This window comes from Gobius niger (genome assembly GCF_951799975.1).
Source record: "Gobius niger genome assembly, chromosome: 7".
Taxonomy (NCBI): Eukaryota; Metazoa; Chordata; class Actinopteri; order Gobiiformes; family Gobiidae; genus Gobius; species Gobius niger.
Genome location: NC_136858.1, coordinates 2,883,023 through 2,902,095, shown reverse-complemented (window position 1 = coordinate 2,902,095; position 19,073 = coordinate 2,883,023). Strand labels below are relative to the sequence as shown.

The 19,073-nt window shown below is 42.9% G+C and overlaps 1 protein-coding gene across 2 annotated transcripts in view; it reads right to left on the bottom strand.

Annotated features, from left to right (window-relative positions):
• The window catches only part of mgat4c (mgat4 family member C), a 567,909-nt gene that overhangs the window by 318,785 nt on the left and 230,051 nt on the right, over positions 1-19,073 (bottom strand). For both annotated transcript variants that reach the window (XM_079560422.1, XM_079560423.1), the window contains one exon: positions 9,648-9,754. The gene's annotated coding sequence lies outside the window, so the exon portion shown is untranslated. The remainder of the gene's footprint in view (positions 1-9,647; positions 9,755-19,073) is intronic.

Here is a 19,073-nt window from a genome sequence, read left to right as displayed (position 1 = left end):
CATTAATGATCGTGCACAATATGGTGATAGTGCAGTCAGTGACTAGTTGGAGACTGGTCATGGAGATGTCTCTAAGACATTACCAAGACGTCCCCTGGAGATAAGGCGAGACTTTGGTCATCTGCATAGAGACTTTTGTAAGTCTCCATGCAGTCTCCATGCAGTCTCCATACTGCTTGAGACCACATAGATCTCTCGGAGACCATGTGGATCTCATCTAATTCCCACGCCCCCACACTGGTCCAACAAACAAACTGCCGCACAGACCCCTGGTTCAGTTCAGGCTGTAAACCCCCCCAAAGCGCTCCGTCCCGCTCCAGTGGAAACGTCCCTTTTCTCCTCTGTATCATCTCCAAATGAAGTGCCCACTGAGAGGGCTGCCGTCAGCGCCTCTGCCTCTCTCTCCCTCGGCACAGATAATGCCAACATTAAAAGGCCAATGTGGGATTTTCTGCGCCTCGCTGCTGCATAGTAAAGCCTGAGAGGGATTCCTTTCCCCGCTTTTCAACACAAACTTGACTTAACCTTTTTGCGGCCGCTTCCAATTACAACAGCCCGACGAAAGCGGCTTTTACCCGAGAGATTCCCTGAGATCCGCGCTCCGAGATTCCGAATAACTTTGGGATTGAAGCATAAATCGTTTGTGAAACTTTGACCAAAATGCTGACTGGGCAAAAATACTAAAAGGGGGGAAAAAAGAAAAAGTTTGGTTGCCCTGTGACTGGCGTGGCGGCGGAGAGGCAGTCAGGCTCCAGCGAAAGCAGATGAGGGGAAAGTTGGGGAAGAATGTCACGTATTGAGCTGAGTCGGCACTTTTGAAAGTTTTGAAAAGGACAAAGATTGTAAAGGTTCAGGACTTGGCACGGAGTGGCTGCACTTTTGAAACTTGGAGAACAGAGAAAGTGAAGGAGCTGAAAAAGACACAGCGAGACTAATTGTGACCAAGCTCTTAGACCGAGCCGCAGTTTGGAAAGATGAGTAAAAGTAAACCAAAAGTCCGATGATTTTGTCTGAGAGTGGTTTCATCACAGTACTTTTTTACTGAGCCTTGAAAAATATTCTGCTAATGATCAGTATCACGCTGTAATCTTTCTTGTGGGAACTGTTACCAACTTTGGCCCTGGAAAAGAGATTTGGTTAATCACAAAACGTCAACCGTCTGTATCATAAAATATCCTGCAGTTTCGCTTTATTGGACTCGCAGTTAAAGAGAAGACAGTCTGTGAGTAACAAAAACTTCCTATCGACGTATATGTTTTGTGTTCAGAATTATTTCTATTATTTTGATGGTGTTTTCTTGGAAATGCTAAGATTTCCTCAGGCTTTTATGTTGAATTACCTGATAATGACATCACTGCTAAAACAGAATCCAGCTTTGATGCTCAAAGAGTCACTCAGTACTCAGTGACTTTTCTACTCCTGTACCAGGTCTACACCACAGTACAGTTTTAGAATTCATGTTACTTTTAGACTAGACAACATATTCTTGCCCAAATTGCCCAACATTAAAACAAAACACAATAATCTACTTTTAAAACTACTTGGTTTTAAGTGGACAGCGCCTTCTTCTGGAGGAGGAGTACCCCTGGAGGACAGCCACGTGGCTAAAATAAGTCGAATGGAACTCACAAAATGTCTGAACACTTTAGAATCTGCTTTATGGAAACTCAGACAAACTATTATCTGTTGCAGCTGAACCTGAGATCAGAGGCTCCAACGTTCTGATCAGTGAACATCCATCACTCAAATGTCAGAACGAAAAAAGAATAAACGGTAACACTTCATAATAATGGTATGAGTTCATGGATGATTTTCATGAACTAATGCATAAATTAATGCATGATTTCATGATACATTCATACATTAAATCATGACTTACAAACATGATCACATGTTGGTTCATGGACGACGTCATCACTGAATTAAACGTGTGACTACTGTAATGAATGTACATGAAAATCTTCATCATTCATCATGATCATGAGGATCACAAAAGAATAACATGAATTCACTAAAATGGAAATGAAATGACAAGAAAGTTATCAACCAATCATGATCATGAGGATCATACATGAACATCATGGCTCATATGGAGGAAATCTACTTACAAATCATGTCCCCTTAACTAAAGTGGTGCTTTACCCTAAACTTTGTAACTATTGAAGACCACTTTAGTCCTGAAGAAGAAGCAATGATTTCTGGATTGTTTCCTCACTTGGAATTTTTGTGTGAAAAAAAAAACAATTTAAAATCTTTTATTATAAATTATACATACAGTACAGTATACGTACAGCATAACCAGAGCTGGTCTTTCACAGGTTCAAAAGTTTAGGGTAATGCACAACTTTAGTTGAGGGGATAAATGTGCAGTAGATTTCCTCCATATGAGTCATGATGTTCATGCAGGATCCTCATGATCATGATTGGTTGATCATTTTATTGTCATTTCATTTCCATTTTAGTGAATTCATGGTATTCTTATGTGATCCTCATGATCATAATGAATTATTAAGATTTTCATGTACATTCACTACAGTAGTCACACGTTTAATTCAGGGATGACATCATCCATGAACCAACATGTGATCATGTTTGTGCCTGAGAAGTCATGATTTAGTAATGTATGAATGTTTCATAAAATCATGCATTCATTTATGCATTTGTTCATGACAATCATGCATGAACTCATGTACCATTATTATAAAGTGTTACCAAAGAAAAAAAAACTCTGCCTCTTGAGGTTAAGTTATTGCAGTCATCAAAACCTCGACTGTGACTCAATATTGATATTGCAGCACTTTGGAAATACTTTGTTTATAAGTTGTGCAATAGAAATAAAGTGGATTGGATCAAAACAATCACTCGTCATGGGAAGAATCTTAAGTTGCACCTCTGAAACATAGGTCATACAGTGGAACAAACACAGAACCACCGTACGACCAAAGACGAGCTGCGACAGGCTCCGGCAGTGTCTGATATTTAGGAACACTAATCTCTGGAGTGTCTCATCAACAAAATGCAACATCAGCCCCACCAGAGTCCAACAAACAGAGCCAAGGAACAAACAGGGCCAAATCTTACTTCACTTTTGTTGCTTAACTACAATTCTCTCTTTCAACCATCGCACACTAGCAGCACCAGTGCAGGCTCACGAGTTTACAAGCCCCACGTCTGAAGAATCGGGCTTTACAAAAACAGTCTTTGGTCAAACAAGAATAGTCGAGCCAAAATGTTCAGAAAATGAGTCCAAAGCCAAATTGCTTTCCTCTGACCAAATCTAACATCTTCTCAGGTGTTCTTCTCAATCAGAGTTTCATTCGTGAAGGTTTTTGGCTTCTTCAAGTTCATCAGGACACATTTCATGGCTGCCATTGATGCACAGCAAGACAAAATGTTTCTTACTAGAAGTTCATCCACATTCACAACTATTCCACACATTTAGGAAGTTCCTGTGCTGTCATGGTTCAAAAAGATCTTAATCTAACACACCTCCATGTGCAAGGTCTCCAACAATCATCACATATGTTTCATTCTAAGATAATATACACTGAAAACAAACTTGGATTCTTCTATTTATCATTTGTCACAAAACTACTCTGCAAATATCAATGTGTGAAAGCCTTCCAAAGAGCCCAAGTCCTGCATAATTCACTTTTTCCCTTTGCTGTGGACATTAGCGGCGACTGCAGCTCCGTACAGTTTTGTAACTCGAAGCGAATGTCTCTCGCAGGGCAATAAACTCTGTGTTAACTCACGAACTAAAGTGAGGAAAGTTTACAGCCCAAGAAAGTCTAATTTACGGCTCGCGGAACGGCACCAAACTGTTCCGAGTCTGGCTTTTAAGCGCTCATCTGGGGCAGAGCGCTTTCCGTTCACCGGGAGAGCGGCGAGTTATCACCGAAACACGGCCACAAGCGAGGCATTTAACGGCACAATTAAAACCCAACGTCCGGGCAATTAACCTTTGATAAAACAATTATTATTTAGGAGACGACAGGAGTGCGGTCCGGACGGAGTCGTGGAGCTGCTAATGTGAGCGGGACGGAGCGCCATAAAGGACCGGGAGGTTAGCGGCATTAGCTTAGCGCCGGTGCAGCCATGTGCCACGCGCTGCTTTGAGGAGACGACTCATAGATCCGCCTGCAGTGGGTCTGTGGGGCTAACCACTCTGCCACTGTGATGTAAGGACTGGACTCTTTTACACAGATACACTTACACTATAGGGTGACCAGATTTACTACATTAAGGTGAGACATTGCAGCTGAATAGGGAAATATAATAAATTTAAAGATATCAGTTTGAAACTCCTGCTGTAGATTACTCGCATAAATATGAGGATGTATTGCCCGTTTTCGGTCATTTTAGACATTTTGTGCCTTATAATTGCCGATTTTTAACAATGGATAGACCCAGATTTAAATGTATTGTATTATTCTGTTTGTATATATTAGTTGCTTATATTTTATCAGAGGGGATTTTGTTTAGTTTTTGAATAAGCTATTCATAAGTGAAAGGAATAATGTTTTATATTGTTCAAAACTCAATAAATCAGGCTAGGAATTAGTTATTAAAAAATCTCCCTATTGTTATGTCCAACACTGGAAAGTTTGGAGTACGTAGGAGCTACTAAAGTCTCATTTTGAGAAAACCGGTTGCCCTCAGAAAGGAAATGACCATATTTGGATTATAGCATCATTCCAGGGACCCTTGGCAGGACATGTGGGTGTAAAATATGTCAATGTTTGTGCAGTGGCGTAGCAAGGGTACCAGGGGGCCCCAAGCAGGAATGTCAGTAGGGGCCGTTTTGTGCTCTGCAGCAAAGGCTTATCTGCCAAACAATGACGGCTGCAAAACAACGCACTTCAGAGACAGATAATATAGTAACTTACTATACTCGCTGCTATCTTGCTCTCCTTCCTCCTCTTTATCCTCCTTTTCTTTCGTTTTTCCTGCCAGAAGCAGAACTTCTCCACATTTTGTCGGAGCTGTGTCTGTTTCTACTAACACGCCGCTCGTTCTCTCTTTCTCCTGAGAAGCAGGTGAGGGAGGGGCGAGCTGGGCACTGGGGCCTTTTCAGGGAGCCAATTGTCGTTGCACCTCGTCAGTGCTGCTGCAGTGACTGTATTCTCTTGGTCGTTTCTGTCAAATCTGTTGGCCCTCTGCTGGCTTGGGGGCCCCAGGCAGCTGCCTGCCTTGCCTAATGGCAAGCTACGTCTCTGTGTTTGTGAATGAATGCGCGTGGGAAAGCCGACTTAACGAAGCAACGTTATAGCTTCTTCTGGGATGCACTTTTCTTTTTTTCCGACTTGAGTTGGTGCACAGTGGACATTCATTGCTATGGACAAAAAGTCATAAAATAAGCACCGACCAGGGTAGGTTTTGTCATTTCTATATCCTGACATGAAAACTAACATGTGGAGGGAGAACACTAGCACAGCATTGACACATTGACGTCTGTGTGAAAAATCGATATTTTCACCTGCCTTAACTCGCCAAATACTTTGGTGAGTATCTTCGGAACAAAAGGTGATAGAGACGTGTCTTTGCATCAGAGAGAGAAGGGCTCGAGCTTTCAAATGAGTCCTCCATGAGTCGCCTGGAAGCCACGTGAAACCACAGTGAAGATACTGTTTGTGTCCAAAAGTGCCCCTTCCTTTGACAGAAGTAAAGTAAAGTACTTCACAAGTATCCATGCCTTCCACCCAGAGAAAAGGGCCAGCAATTCCAAAAAGATCAGAGTTTGCCCTAAGTTCAATACAAAGTTGCAATGATAGCCCAAAAAGCCTAAATGCCTGGAGCCAAAACTACCTAATCAAACCTTATTCCATTCCCATTTGAAATCCATTTCTTTCCCACTTATTTTTTCATTTTTTGTTCAAAGCGATGGGCCAACAGATGTCAGAGCATTTGATGAATCTAAATACAGCTTAATGGCAGTTAATAAATGACGCCTCACTTTGTTCCCTTACACCATCACAGAGTCTATTTTTACTCCGGGACGTCAGATTAGCGAGCGATAAAAACTGCATTTAATTAATATCCTGTCAACCCAAACAAAGAGAGTATCGACACGAGGATATGAGCAATCTGTCAGACTTGTCTAAAAAACTATAGGATGAGACGCCCATATGGTGCGGCGTAATAATAACAGGGCTGATAGTGTCAAACATGTCTTTAAATGAAGCCCGTTTGTTTAGCAGATGGAGCCATCATTAACTCCATTTGTCTGAGAAAAGCAAACCTGATGTGATTGTTTTAAGCTTTAAACTGCGCGACAACGTGCCTGAGGTCTTGTTTTCCTTCATGTTACACTAATTACTAAAAGACGATGGCCGTCACTACAAAGCATCTGTTAGCGTCAGTGTTGGTCAGAAAGAAAGTACTAAGTTTGGGAAGATTTACTTGAGTACTATATATGTTGAGAACTTTCTACTCGAATACATGTCTATAAAGGGTGATTTAACAATGGTGTTCGAGAGGATAGATGAAGAAAAGGCAGCAGGCAAAGTTTATTTACCATCGGTGCGGGACCCGGAGACATGAACTCGAGACAAGTCAAGTCTATCTATGCTTCCATAGAAAAGGGATAAATACCCTCTTAGAGCGTCATACTGATACGCAAGAATGTGAGCACCACAATTAAGGCTATGACAGAGATAGTACGACTATACAGCCTGACCCAGTATGATTAATAGTGATTTAATGTTATCCTCTAACAGGTGAAATACCTCTGGCTCACGAGTTCATCTCATCCCCATCATGATGAAAAGTGACCTTCCAAGTTGTGAAATGCACCTATTAACTTTAGGAGAATTGAGATGCTGCAAATATGTTTGGAAGGCTAGGAATGAGTATCCGGTAAAGGTCATTAAGTATTTATTTGAAATAGCACAATCATTTGTATTGGAGTAATATTTGACCAGTTGTACTTTTACTCAAAAAACAAACTTTGACCACCTTTGGTTAGCCACACTGCTAAAACTGGGTGTTCACCTCAACAATAAACTGGACTGGTCCCACAACACCAACGCCCTGAAGGGCCAAAGTCGCCTCCACCTTCTGAGGAGACGGAGGTCCTTCAGAGTGAGCAGGACTCTGCTCAGGACTGTTTATGACTCTGTAGAAGCCTCTGCTCTCCACTACGCTGCTCTGTGCTGGGCCCCGGTACAGCACAGAGCGGGACAAGACCAGACTGAACGAGATGAGGGTCAGGAGTGTTAGAGAAATAACAATGGTGTTCGAGAGGATAGATGAATGACAGGCAGCAGTCTGGATGTCTTATGCAGGAGAAGTTTATTTACCATCAGTTACATTTCTCTCAATGTTCATCAGTTGATTCTGGAGTTTCACAGTTAGATTAGAAATGAACACAACAAGCCTCCATAGGTTGTATATGGAGCGTAAGTGTTCCTCTCTTTTGTGCACATCTCAAAAATCGGTGCTAAGCGGGTTATCTATCTTAGGAGAAAAATATCCTAGGTTCATCTCCTACCCATAATCCCTTAGCCACCAGTACAACTACTCTACTTCTTGTAACTATTCTATAGTCAGAAGAAAAATCAGCAGATGTATATTAAACCACAAGCTTTTATGACCACTAAAAACAGATAGTTCTATTCAAGTTTTCACACCAGCCTGTGGTCACAGTCCTCTGACTGTGGCATATTTCTAAGTCCAACTGCCTTAGTAATTAATTACACGGCCAATGTAATTATTACCGATTCAATATTCAGCACTTAGTTCAAAATTAAAAGTAACATGAAACAACAGCTTTACACAGTAGCCCACAGCTTTTGCTTTGACCCACACTTGCTATCCGTAAACCAGACATAGAGACCAGTGACCTGGACCCAGACTCGTTTACAGCTTTCTGGAGCATTCTAGCTTCCTGGCTATGTCGGTGTGAGGCCTTTTGTTTGACACTAAAATTAACATTAAACAAAGCTTTACACTCAAGATAGTCTACAATATGTGTTCCTCACTTTTGCCTATGACGGCTATGTGGATAAACAGTAGAGTCAACAAGTTTAAAACCTGACCTACTCGAAACTGTATGCATGGAGCTTCACAGATTATTGCAGCTATTTCAGTTCAAGCTTTGTGCATCGGAATACCCCAGTCTCCTAGTGGACCTAAAGTCCCTACTCTCGACCGGAACCAAACATCCAGAATTAACCGATAACATGAGATTATGTCATTTTTACTAATTGTACGTTTCCCATTGCATTGTTCTTTTTTCTATCAAGCATGAATCTGGTAAGGCCATTCCCCCTCCCTTTTATCAAAGGATAAAAATGCACTTACCAGATCAGCTGTAGACATGTTCGTTGACGCCAAATGTTAGAGAAATAACAATGGTGTTCGAGAGGATAGATGAATGACAGGCAGCAGTCTGGATGTCTTATGCAGGAGAAGTTTATTTACCATTGGTGCGGGACCTGGAGACTTGAATGGTAGGACTAGCGCAATGTCTCGAGTTCATGTCTCCGGGTCCCGCACCGATGGTAAATAAACTTCTCCTGCATAAGACATCCAGACTGTTGCCTGTCATTCATCTATCTTCTCGAACACCATTGTTATTTCTCTAACAAGGAGGGCCAGCTCTGGACTCTGTGGAGGAGGTGAGGGACAGGAGGGTGTTAGCCAAGCTCACCTCCATCATGGACAACACCTCCCACCTACTGCACAGGACTGTAGAGGAGCTGAGCAGCTCTTTCAGTGGCAGACTGAGACACCCTCAGTGCAAGACAGAGCAAGTCCTTCATCCTCACTTCTTTTATTTTCTTATTGTTTATATTCCTGCTCCTTACTTTTTGCTCCTACTCATTGTTCATAAGATGCCTCCTTTTCTACTATCTATCTACTGTCTTTTTCCACACTTTTTGAATTTCAGATCAATAAAGGATTATCTTATCTTTCAAAAGGCGCTCCCACTGTCGCCAGCGGACATCAAAGATTCTTTAAAGCCGCCCTCAGCGACTCCATTTTGCTGGACCGGAATTGTCACATTCCCACATTGCATCGCTAGATCTGCCTAACTTTATCCCACAGAGGCAAAGACGAGCACCGCAGCCCCCTCGCCTCACAGGACACCCCCAACATTCACCCCTGCTCCTTCACCATGTGGACACAAACACGTGCAGGGGTCACAACAGTTAGCGGCTAACACAGAGTTCAGCATCATCACAGCATCATGCAGGTGAAATCCTCATGAAATGTCCGTTTGTCAAGTAAGTTAATCCACTATCTACGGTGAGCTAGCAGGTCTTTTTCCTCTTTTCAAGGAACATTTATTTTCAACAGGCTAATAAAAACATTAGGGATTTAAAAGAAAAATAATTAGCTTTGTTAATTTGAATATTTGTGAGAACTGAAAAGTTGTTGCATCTTTTCAAGTGTTTGATGTTTTTAAGCCTTCAAAATGTTGGCACTTGCAGCCGGTCGTCACAGATTTACCAGTCGTGACTTTAAACTCTATTGATTCACATTTTTAGAACAAATCAATCACACGTTTTTACTTCCAGAAGCAGAACAGGATTCAAGGACAAATCGAAAAAACATGAACTATGCGATGCAAAGGCGTCACAGAAGCTTCAGAACATCAGCGAGTAAAAAGGGACTTCGTTTTACAAAGAGGGTTCTCCTACCTGTAAGGTCGAAGGTCGTACGGGTCTGATGAGGTCATACAGCGTTTCCACGACAACGCAGACTCATTCATCCAAAAGCGACGTTCGTCCGGAGATCGGCTCGAAACCTGAGGAGCAAAGGAAAAAGAACGATGAGAAACAGTGACTCAAGCATACATTCAAAGTACATTTACCGAAAGTACTGCACTTGAGTAGCACTTATTACTTTTACTTGACTACATTTGAAAGAGAAATAAAACACTTTCTACTCCACTACATTACAGGCTTCGAAGTAAAAAGTGAATTTGTCCATGTGTTTTGTTCATTTTAAAAGCCAAATAATGCACACTCCAGAACAGCAGGTGGCGCTGTGCAGATGATCTGTCAAATACCACTGACCCACAACAAGGGAGAAGGTGTGTCAACTTTCGGTACCACTATCTAATAACAATAAAAAAAAATAGAATAAAATATAGAATCATGTACTGCCCCCTAGTGGGAACTGTTCTTTGTGTTTTGTATATTTTGTCCTCTTGGTGCTTCCGTAGTTCAGTAATGCTCCAAGCAGTCTCTCTAAAAGTCTCTGTCTGTAAGTATTGAAATTATAGTGACGTTAGCTTCCATTAGATACCAAATTTAGTCATTCTAGTACGTTTCCAAATCGTAATTTCTAAGAATATATTAGGTGCTAATTCCGTTAGCTTCCCTATGGCTTTTCCCATGTAAGTTAGCATCGTGCTAATCGCTCGCTAATGAGATTGCTGTTTTTTTAAGTTTTAGCTATCTCTAAGCTACTTATTTTATATTCATATTGTTTGTTTGCCCACATTAAGATTGTAATATACATTCTTTGTTATTCTGTGTGTTACAGTTTTACAGTCCTTCAGTAAATTAACACCAAAACATCGACAATTGGAGACTGTTCGCTATCTGTAGAGTTAGTTCACACACGAGTAAAGGCAGAATAAATCACGTCAACAGACAATCATCAACACCAAATAAACAAAGAAGAAGAAGAAGTGCATGGGGATTATTGTGAACTTGCTGAAGCCCAGAAGTCCACTGTTCAGAGAGAAATTGGAGACATAATCCCGTAAAATCAGCAGCAGCTCAGTCCGTTCCCCGCAGGTTTAAAACTCCTCAATCTAACAGCATTTATCATGAAATCATCAACTTTACGGACATAAACGATTCCATAAAGGGAGCCTACTCTTCTCAAGCTTTTGCCCACTTTTTGTTTCACAATCGGCCTCATGTGGATTTCTGAGGCAGAAATCCAGAAAGGAGCAGCATGGGAGCGGATTAGCTGATTCTGACAGTGAAGTGTAAGTTTCATCTGTCTTGTTTCCACAGAAATTGACGGTTTACTTCTTATTTCTTTATATACACAGTTCACCTCAACAATAAACTGGACTGGTCCCACAACACCAACGCCCTGAAGGGCCAAAGTCGCCTCCACCTTCTGAGGAGACTGAGGTCCTTCAGAGTGAGCAGGACTCTGCTCAGGACTGTTTATGACTCTGTGGAAGCCTTTGCTCTCCACTACGCTGCCATGTGCTGGGCCTCCGTACAGCACAGAGCGGGACAAGACCAGACTGAACGAGATGAGGGTCAGGAGTGCCAGCTCTGGACTCTGTGGAGGAGGTGAGGGACAGGAGGGTATTAGCCAAGCTCACCTCCAACATGGACAACACCTCCCACCTACTGCACAGGACTGTAGAGGAGCGGAGCAGCTCTTTCAGTGGCAGACTGAGAGTTTACTTCAAAGTTTACTTCTTATTTCTTTATGTACACAGTTGTTATTGAAGTCGTGGTCCTGTGAAGCTTCCTCACCGTAAACGAGCCGTACATTAAACTGTGCTCAATGTGAGTCACAGTTACGTGCAGACGCCAATGTGAGCCCGGATTTGGACTAAACGATTTACTTAAGTGAAAAAATCAATGTCTAGTCTTTTGTAGTTCAAAGCTCAATAAATCAGGCAGGGATTGGATATTTAAAATTCTCTCTGAAACAACCTTCAAAATAATGTTCAATCCCACACTGGAATGTTTGGAGTCGGAGTGCAGAAAGTACTAATATTTTGTAAAGATAAGATAAGATAAGGTAAACCTTTATTCATCTCACAAAGGAGAAATTCACTTTACAGTCGGCGTTGAAGTCTGTGCGTGCGTCTTTCTCTGTTTTGTCAAACAGAAAAGAATTTACCCTATTCTGATTACAGCGTCATCTCTGTCGCCTTTTGTGTTACATGTGGATATCAAATATGTGCCTCGTCGCAAGAACCAGTGACACAAGTCGGCCACAAATCGAGAATGGAGATTGTTTTAGAAAACAGTATTGGTATAGTTAAAAGCGTGAAATCACTAGCTGTTGCTAACGCTCTGAATAGCCAAATGCTAACGCTGGAATACTACTGCAGAAGTTCGTTTTTCTGCGTGAAACCAGTGAACTTTTCCAGGCTAACTTTTCCAGTGTGACTGATGATGCCCTGCAAGCATGCACAGCGCCACCTGCTGACCATTACGTTTCCAGAGCCAGCTCACCCTCAGAGCATGTTTAAGCTCTGATTGCATAACTCTACATTGAAAATAACTGAGCGAGGAAAATGGATTTGATCACAAGTTAAGGAGCTAACGTGCTAAGCTAACGTGGTGTGTTCAGTGGGTTGGATTTGTTTGTGTTTTGTTTTGGTCGTAAGCCGTGTGTGCAGGTTACGGATAATATAACGTAGTCATTGTCCATGGCACTAATGACCGTGTGTGAGTTCTTCTTTCCCTCTGGTCACATGTGTGTGTGTTGGGATAATGTTGCTAGTTGTCATTGTGTTGCTAGTTGCTGTTGTGTTGCTAGAGGTCGACTCTATGGGAAGTGGATTAATGCAAGAGATATTTATTTATATACTACCTGTTTGCAAACAAATGTTTTTTTTTTCTTTGATGGCACATTTTTCTTGCTTTTTGCCTTTTCTCCCCCCTGTGCTTTACAGCTTTACGGGGGGAGGCTTAACTAAGTCAGATGTAGATGAGCCCTATTGTCACTCACGAGCTGAGGTGAGAACTGCCCAAAAGTTTAGAAGCTGTTTTCTCAACTAAGAGAAAATCGGAGAGGTTAGCTTCAACTGTGAACACATTGACTGCCAATGACGTCTGTAGACGTCAATTGAACTCCGAACGTTGACTGTCAATGACATCAATTAGGTTTTTCAACGGGAACAGCTGCAGAAAAGCCTCGAGCATGTCTGGTGTTAAAATCTTAGTTGTGCTGCCAAATGCTGCCACCTCGTGACTCAATAAAAATAAAAGAACTACAAGTTCTTTTATTGAGTCACTAGGTGGCAGCATTGCTCTTTCTTCTTCTCAGCTTTTTGATCAGAAAACAGATTTTGGGTGATTTCACCTATTTTCTACGGACAATTACTAAAGAATGGAAAGAGGTACAAACAAACTGTTTTTAGATGAAAGAAGAGAGTCTAATCTTTCTTTTGGTGGGTTTCACGTTGACATAGACCAAGACCTACATTTTCTGTGGGTCTTGAAAAAACTGTCAAAATCCTGAAAAACCTCTGGCAGTGTGGAGCTCTCTGACTTGAACATGGCTGACAGCCAATGAGATACTCCAAATATCATCAGATACCCATGTGTTACACTTCATTGGAAAGCTTGGAGACCACACTTTCGTAATGGCCAAAAAATTGAGTTGTGTCCTCCATCTCCGTGAAGGGTCACATATGTCAATGTTTGTCAATGAAATCGGCCGGGGTTATGTTGTCGTTATTTCCGGGAATTCTCCGATTTTCTAGCGGACATAACATCATAAAATCGTACAGGGTGACTTTTGTATTATTTTTACTCTGAGGTTAAGGGAGAAAAGCTACAGATCTCAACCTTGACCACTGCGTGAAAGATGGATGTTTTCACCTTAAGTACAAACCATAACTCTATACATTACATCACGAGATCGTCCTCAGCGTCCTCAGTAACCTGTTGTGCGTCCGCTAAACCTCTGTGCCGCTGCGTGAGACGTGCGAGATGCTGATGTAATGGAAGTTCATCTCCGCAGTTTGGCCCCGTGTGGAACATCAGCCTCATTGGCCTCACTCGTAATGACTTTGTTTATGCTCACGCTCCTTCAGGGGAAGATCTGACCCAGTTCCGCGGAAAACAACTCAGTCTGGTGCCTCTCCCCGCGCAGACATAAGGGCTGTGATCCGCCGAACAGCAGCCAAAGCCTCCGCGCAATCACCGACGGATTTAAGGCTTCGATGTTTACTTGTATGCGTCGGAAAAAAAGTGTCTCCGTTTCGTGCTCGTCTTTAGGCCCCAACGCCGGTCGTCTTTGGTTTGTCGAATGCGCCAGATTAATGGGAAATGTGACGTGCGAAGACAGGCAAAGCTTCTAAACAATGGAATAACCAGCCCCGGCATGATCTTAATTGGGGTTGAAACATCACAGGAGTTGTTATTCAGCCTCTCCTCTTCTGATGCTGTCAGGATTGTGTAATGCGTTTATGTGGAGCGTATGACTGTCCTGTTCCCCGCTGAGCCCCTGAGACCCGCTGTGAGCGACACGAAGCAGAGGGAAGAGGGCAAAAGTGTGTTGGTAACAGTAATGCTGGGTTTACACATAACGCCGACAGATCACGGAAGCCAATTGGATTTGATGATTCGAGCTAGAGGCGTCACGCGTCGGCACAAACTGTCACTGCCGCGTCTTAAAATCAAGGGCATGAATCATTGCACAGTCACAAATATTGTCCCGCCATTGTGGGCCTTCGCAAATGTCACGTTCTGTCATGAATCTGTTACGAATGTTGGACGAATGTGGGACCAATATGTAAGACCAGCTGTTCCGGCTAGGGGTGGATACTGGTATTTTAATCATACTCGGTTTACGATACAGATTACTAAAACAACATTTGTCATTTTTTTGAGCTGAAACAAAAAAAAACTTCCTTTAATGACACCCTGGACCAACAGCATCAAAGCTTGGTCTCTAAAGAAATATTTTTGTCGGTACCTGCTTTTGCTACTTTATTTTTCTACGCCAGTACACTGGAAAAATGCCATCTTATCATCAGAATGGCTTGAAAAGTGCTTGAATTCAGACATTTAATGATGCTTTTGAGCATGTTTGGACTGTCTTGAAATGAGATGCCAATGGGACAAGCAGTTAGATGCTTAAAATAAAAGAAATTAACTTGAACACTATACTATACTAAAATAGAGCATCACTAAGTAACTCTAGCCCCTAGAGGCCATAAGCGCAACTGCAGGTGTCGTAGAAAGTTATTTAGCTTATCAATTGTCCGTGAGAGTAAATACTACACTGACAGAAAAGACAAAGGGACAGAGGGATATTGTTCATCCAACTACACAAGGGAGATTTTTTTTTCACTCAAACTTGGCTGTAAATACTGTTCAAGTGGTGCTAGCCCGCAGTTGGCTTTGCCCGTTAGCCTGTTAGCTTCTTTCCATTAGATTCCATTGGTGTGTATTGGTGACTCTGGTTCGGTGGCAAGTTGCAATTGTGGTTTTCTGGCCACAGACACCAGGGGGAGATGAAATCATCCAATTAACACTTGTATTACCCCCAGAGGGACTACGAGAAGGATTTATCAAGGTAAACAAGTTACTTAGTATTGCTTTAAAATAAGTAGGAAAACAGTAGGAAATTAACCTTTTGTTCCATTGGCAACTAAATAGTCAAAACCTACTCAAAATCAGCACAAATTTAAATATTTCAAGCACTTTTAGGTCATTTTGTTTTTCACCTGTAACGGTGGCAATCCCCCTCCCGGCTTGGTGGACGATAAAGCTTACATTCTCATGTCTCCTCTTTGCCCACTCTTCCGGGTCCTTTGTGGTGACCGCTTTGTCCTCTTAATAAAATAAACTTTCCAAATTCTAATCACATAGGTGACTGTTTCTAAACGCTTCTAGCGCTGCCGTCTGGCCGTGAGCCGTGCGCCATCTTGCTCCATCGCTTCAGTGCCTTCTCTGCATGTACCAAAACAAACCTCCCGGTGCAGCGTGGGTTTATCAGTTACTGTGCGTACACTACAAATGCTCTCACTCTGTATTACAAAGCAGCACTAATCAACCTAGAACATCAAGCTCAAATCCATGAATTGAGGGTGAACCATTATATTAGTGAAACATTTTTTGCAAGCCCAAATATTTTTATGTGGGGGAAAAAAATGATATTTGTGTGTATTTGACCTTGCAGCATGGCGCCTTTACTTTAGATCTTGGTGTCCTCTTCATCGCTCCAGGATCAATTGTTTTGCAGGTACAAGGTCCAATGTCCACATAAAAAGTTGCACAATGCACATTAAACAACATTTGTGCCTGAGTTCACCCTCTGTTCGACCCATAGATATATATAAAGGCTAGTTACCTTAAGGCAGAGTCACTTCTGGCACAACGGGCGGCCATCTTGCCACAGGAAAGCTTTCTGGCTCAAGTGAGTGAGTGATCAGCACGAACACAAATCCTCATATCTCGCTCAAATCTTCCCAGATTTACAAACGTGGCTATAATTCTGAATGCTGGAACATGTTGAAATAAAGATTTTCTTTAGTTATGGTTATTTAAAAGTACATGCACCATAAACACAATGTTATGAGTGAGCGAGCTCCCTGTGGCAAGATGGCCGCCGTGTGCGGACGTCGACCTCCATTGGTCAGCAGTGGCCTCTTATCTTCCCTTGAGTCAGCAGCATTCACTACATCTGCACAGCGCCACCTGTTGTTCTGGACTGTGCATCTTAAGGCTTTTCAAATAAACACAACACATTGCCAGTTTTGCGTTTTACATTGGAGCATTCAGACATGCATCTGCCTTTCGAATGTAGAGGAGTAAAAGTAAAAAGTTCTCAACACAGAGACTACTCAGGCAAAGTACTGCTCCACTAACCGCCTGTGTGTACGACTGGGAGCAGCAGTTCAGTGGCAGTTGTACCTGTCGTCCGCGCCGCCCTCGTAAACAAACCCAGCGGGACACTGACACAAATCTAATTTCCCTCGCTCCACGTGCGCTGAAGCGGGGGGTGTGTTTGATTCGATCGTGCGCGCCCCAGCCCCGGGAGGTTTGTCTTTGGGTGACATTCTGCCGCAGACGCCATCCCTCCCCCTGCCCTCCAGCGGCCCGCCCCCACGGCCCGAGCCCATGTTTGTTTGTTTGCTTTAAGGCACAAGACAAATGCACGGAAGCCCCCGCTCAGCGAAGGGGAAACACCGAGGCCAAGGATAACACGGGGAGGGAGAGGGGGTCAGGAGGAGTTTATCTCATCTGTCAGCAGCCGAGTGCAGCATGTTCGTGTTCTTCCTGCATCAATTACGTGGTATTTTCATGAGAAACGTCTACAAGGAAAACCCACAAACGTTTGTATCACTGACAAGGTCACTCCGAAGCTCTGAGCCTGTTCCTACATCTGTGCAAACGACTTCCTGGACCCCCCTTATATTACGGTCTGCTTATTAAGTATTAATGAGGTATTAATAAGCATTAATAATTAACATTGCAGTGTTTTGTGTCTTTTTCTGCAAACTGCATTTGAAGTTTCAGTGTTCCACATTGTTTTTCTACATCTTTGCTGTGTTTTTGTGAGGTTCAGTGGATTTTTTACTGCAGAGAGTCGGTACTAGCCATGAAGGACCCAGCATTTCTGAAAGTAAACAAACAGCTAGCTTACCAGCTAAAGACCTGAGACTTACACATTTCTTCTGCTGAAACACTGAAGAGGCACCAAGAGCCCCCACACCTGCAACTCAGTGCAGGAAACAATAATGCCTTACACTTGCATTGCGCTTTACAAGCCTGTATTACCAAGTTTCTCAAAGCGATACACGGTCGACATTATTCATTCATTCACTCCATGGTGGTAAGCTACTGTTACCCACTGCAGGTGGAAACTAGCACAAGTGCTACAGCCTGGTACAATGCATCTCTCCCTTTTGAGGTTAATGTATCTTGTACACTGTCCCTGTTCAAATAAATAAACTAAACTAAACTAAAGTTAAAGCACTGCACAGACCACATTCACTCAGGCTTCCTGGTGTTCCCAAACTGTCTCCCATCCAAGTACTGATCGGGCCCTCCACTGCTTAGCTTCCAAGGTCTGACAGGATTGGGCATAGCAAAGGCGGTGCAGCCATAGAAGGGAAGATGTCACAAGAGGCACGACAGGAAACAAAAAAGGGACAAACAAGGAGGTATCTGGGCAAGACTCACAGCTAAAGCAGACACATCTTCTATTCCTACTATTGTTCTGGCTAATGTTCATTCACTGGAGAATAAACTGGATTACATTCATCTGCTAAACTCTTCCCAGAAGATGGTGAACGACTGTTGTGGAGCGGAGGGAGCTGCGCAGGAGGAAGGAGGAGGTGGAGGAGCTGACCAGTGCAGGACACCACGCTCTGAAACAGAGACAAACCCAGGAGGCGGTGCTCCGTTTCAGAGGAGAAGGCAGTACCTCCAAAAACAGCTGGTCAGGTTGTCCCACAATGGCGGCTCAGGACTAACCCAACACCTGAACAATTGTACAATGACAAATAAAGCGCTCGCTTATTTGTTGTATTGCATTTCAATATTTCTAGTTTACTTTCCCTAATTGAGTTCCCAAAACTCCCACAGTGCTTTGTGTTTGTTGATTCCCATTGCCTTTCATCATCATCAATCCTCAACCAGCGCCCCCTACCAGTTAAATGACAGAACGCTGATGGAGACGCGCAGCTAATGGTTATTGAAGTTTAATTAGTATGAATGTGATGACTGTGGATTTCCGGCTCGTGTTAAAGGGTGCGGGCTCCGGTCCCTGCGTCTCCCACGGTTAAGTGTTTGCCGTGATCAGCCCCGGCCTCTTTAAGTGTCACTTTGGTTTAGATTTGAGTCTTCGCCCGCTGGTCGGACGCTCACTCCCCCGCCGAGAAACCGCTGTCCCGTTTACGCCGCGGGGGGGGCGGGCGAGCAGAAGAGGGCGGAGGGAGAGGCTTTAAAACGGCACTTACATGTTCGTTCGGCTGGAAACTCCAATAAAGTGGCTCTAAATTATTATCCAAAGAGCAATATGCAAAAAGGATTACTTCAAGTTAATTACCAAAGCTTCATTTCACAGGCATTTCCTCACATTTCAGCTCTTTATTTTCAGACTTGTCCACGGTGAATCCTCTGCAGAGTCTGAACCTCTCCTCTGCAGAGTCCAAGTAAAGAGGAGTAGTACAAACTGTGAGCATGAGTGTGATCCCGAATGGAGAAACCAGTTTATAAAGTCCCGTCTTTGAAGAATTGGGTTGTTAAAAATTAGTTTGGATACAACAACAAACAAGCTCAATAGTAGCGCCCCCTTCCGTCACATTGTGAAGAAAGTGGTCAGTCAGAAACTCCACATATTTTTCAGAGGTCATTTCACGCTTTCAGGGATCCTAAAGGGGCCGACCAGCTCTC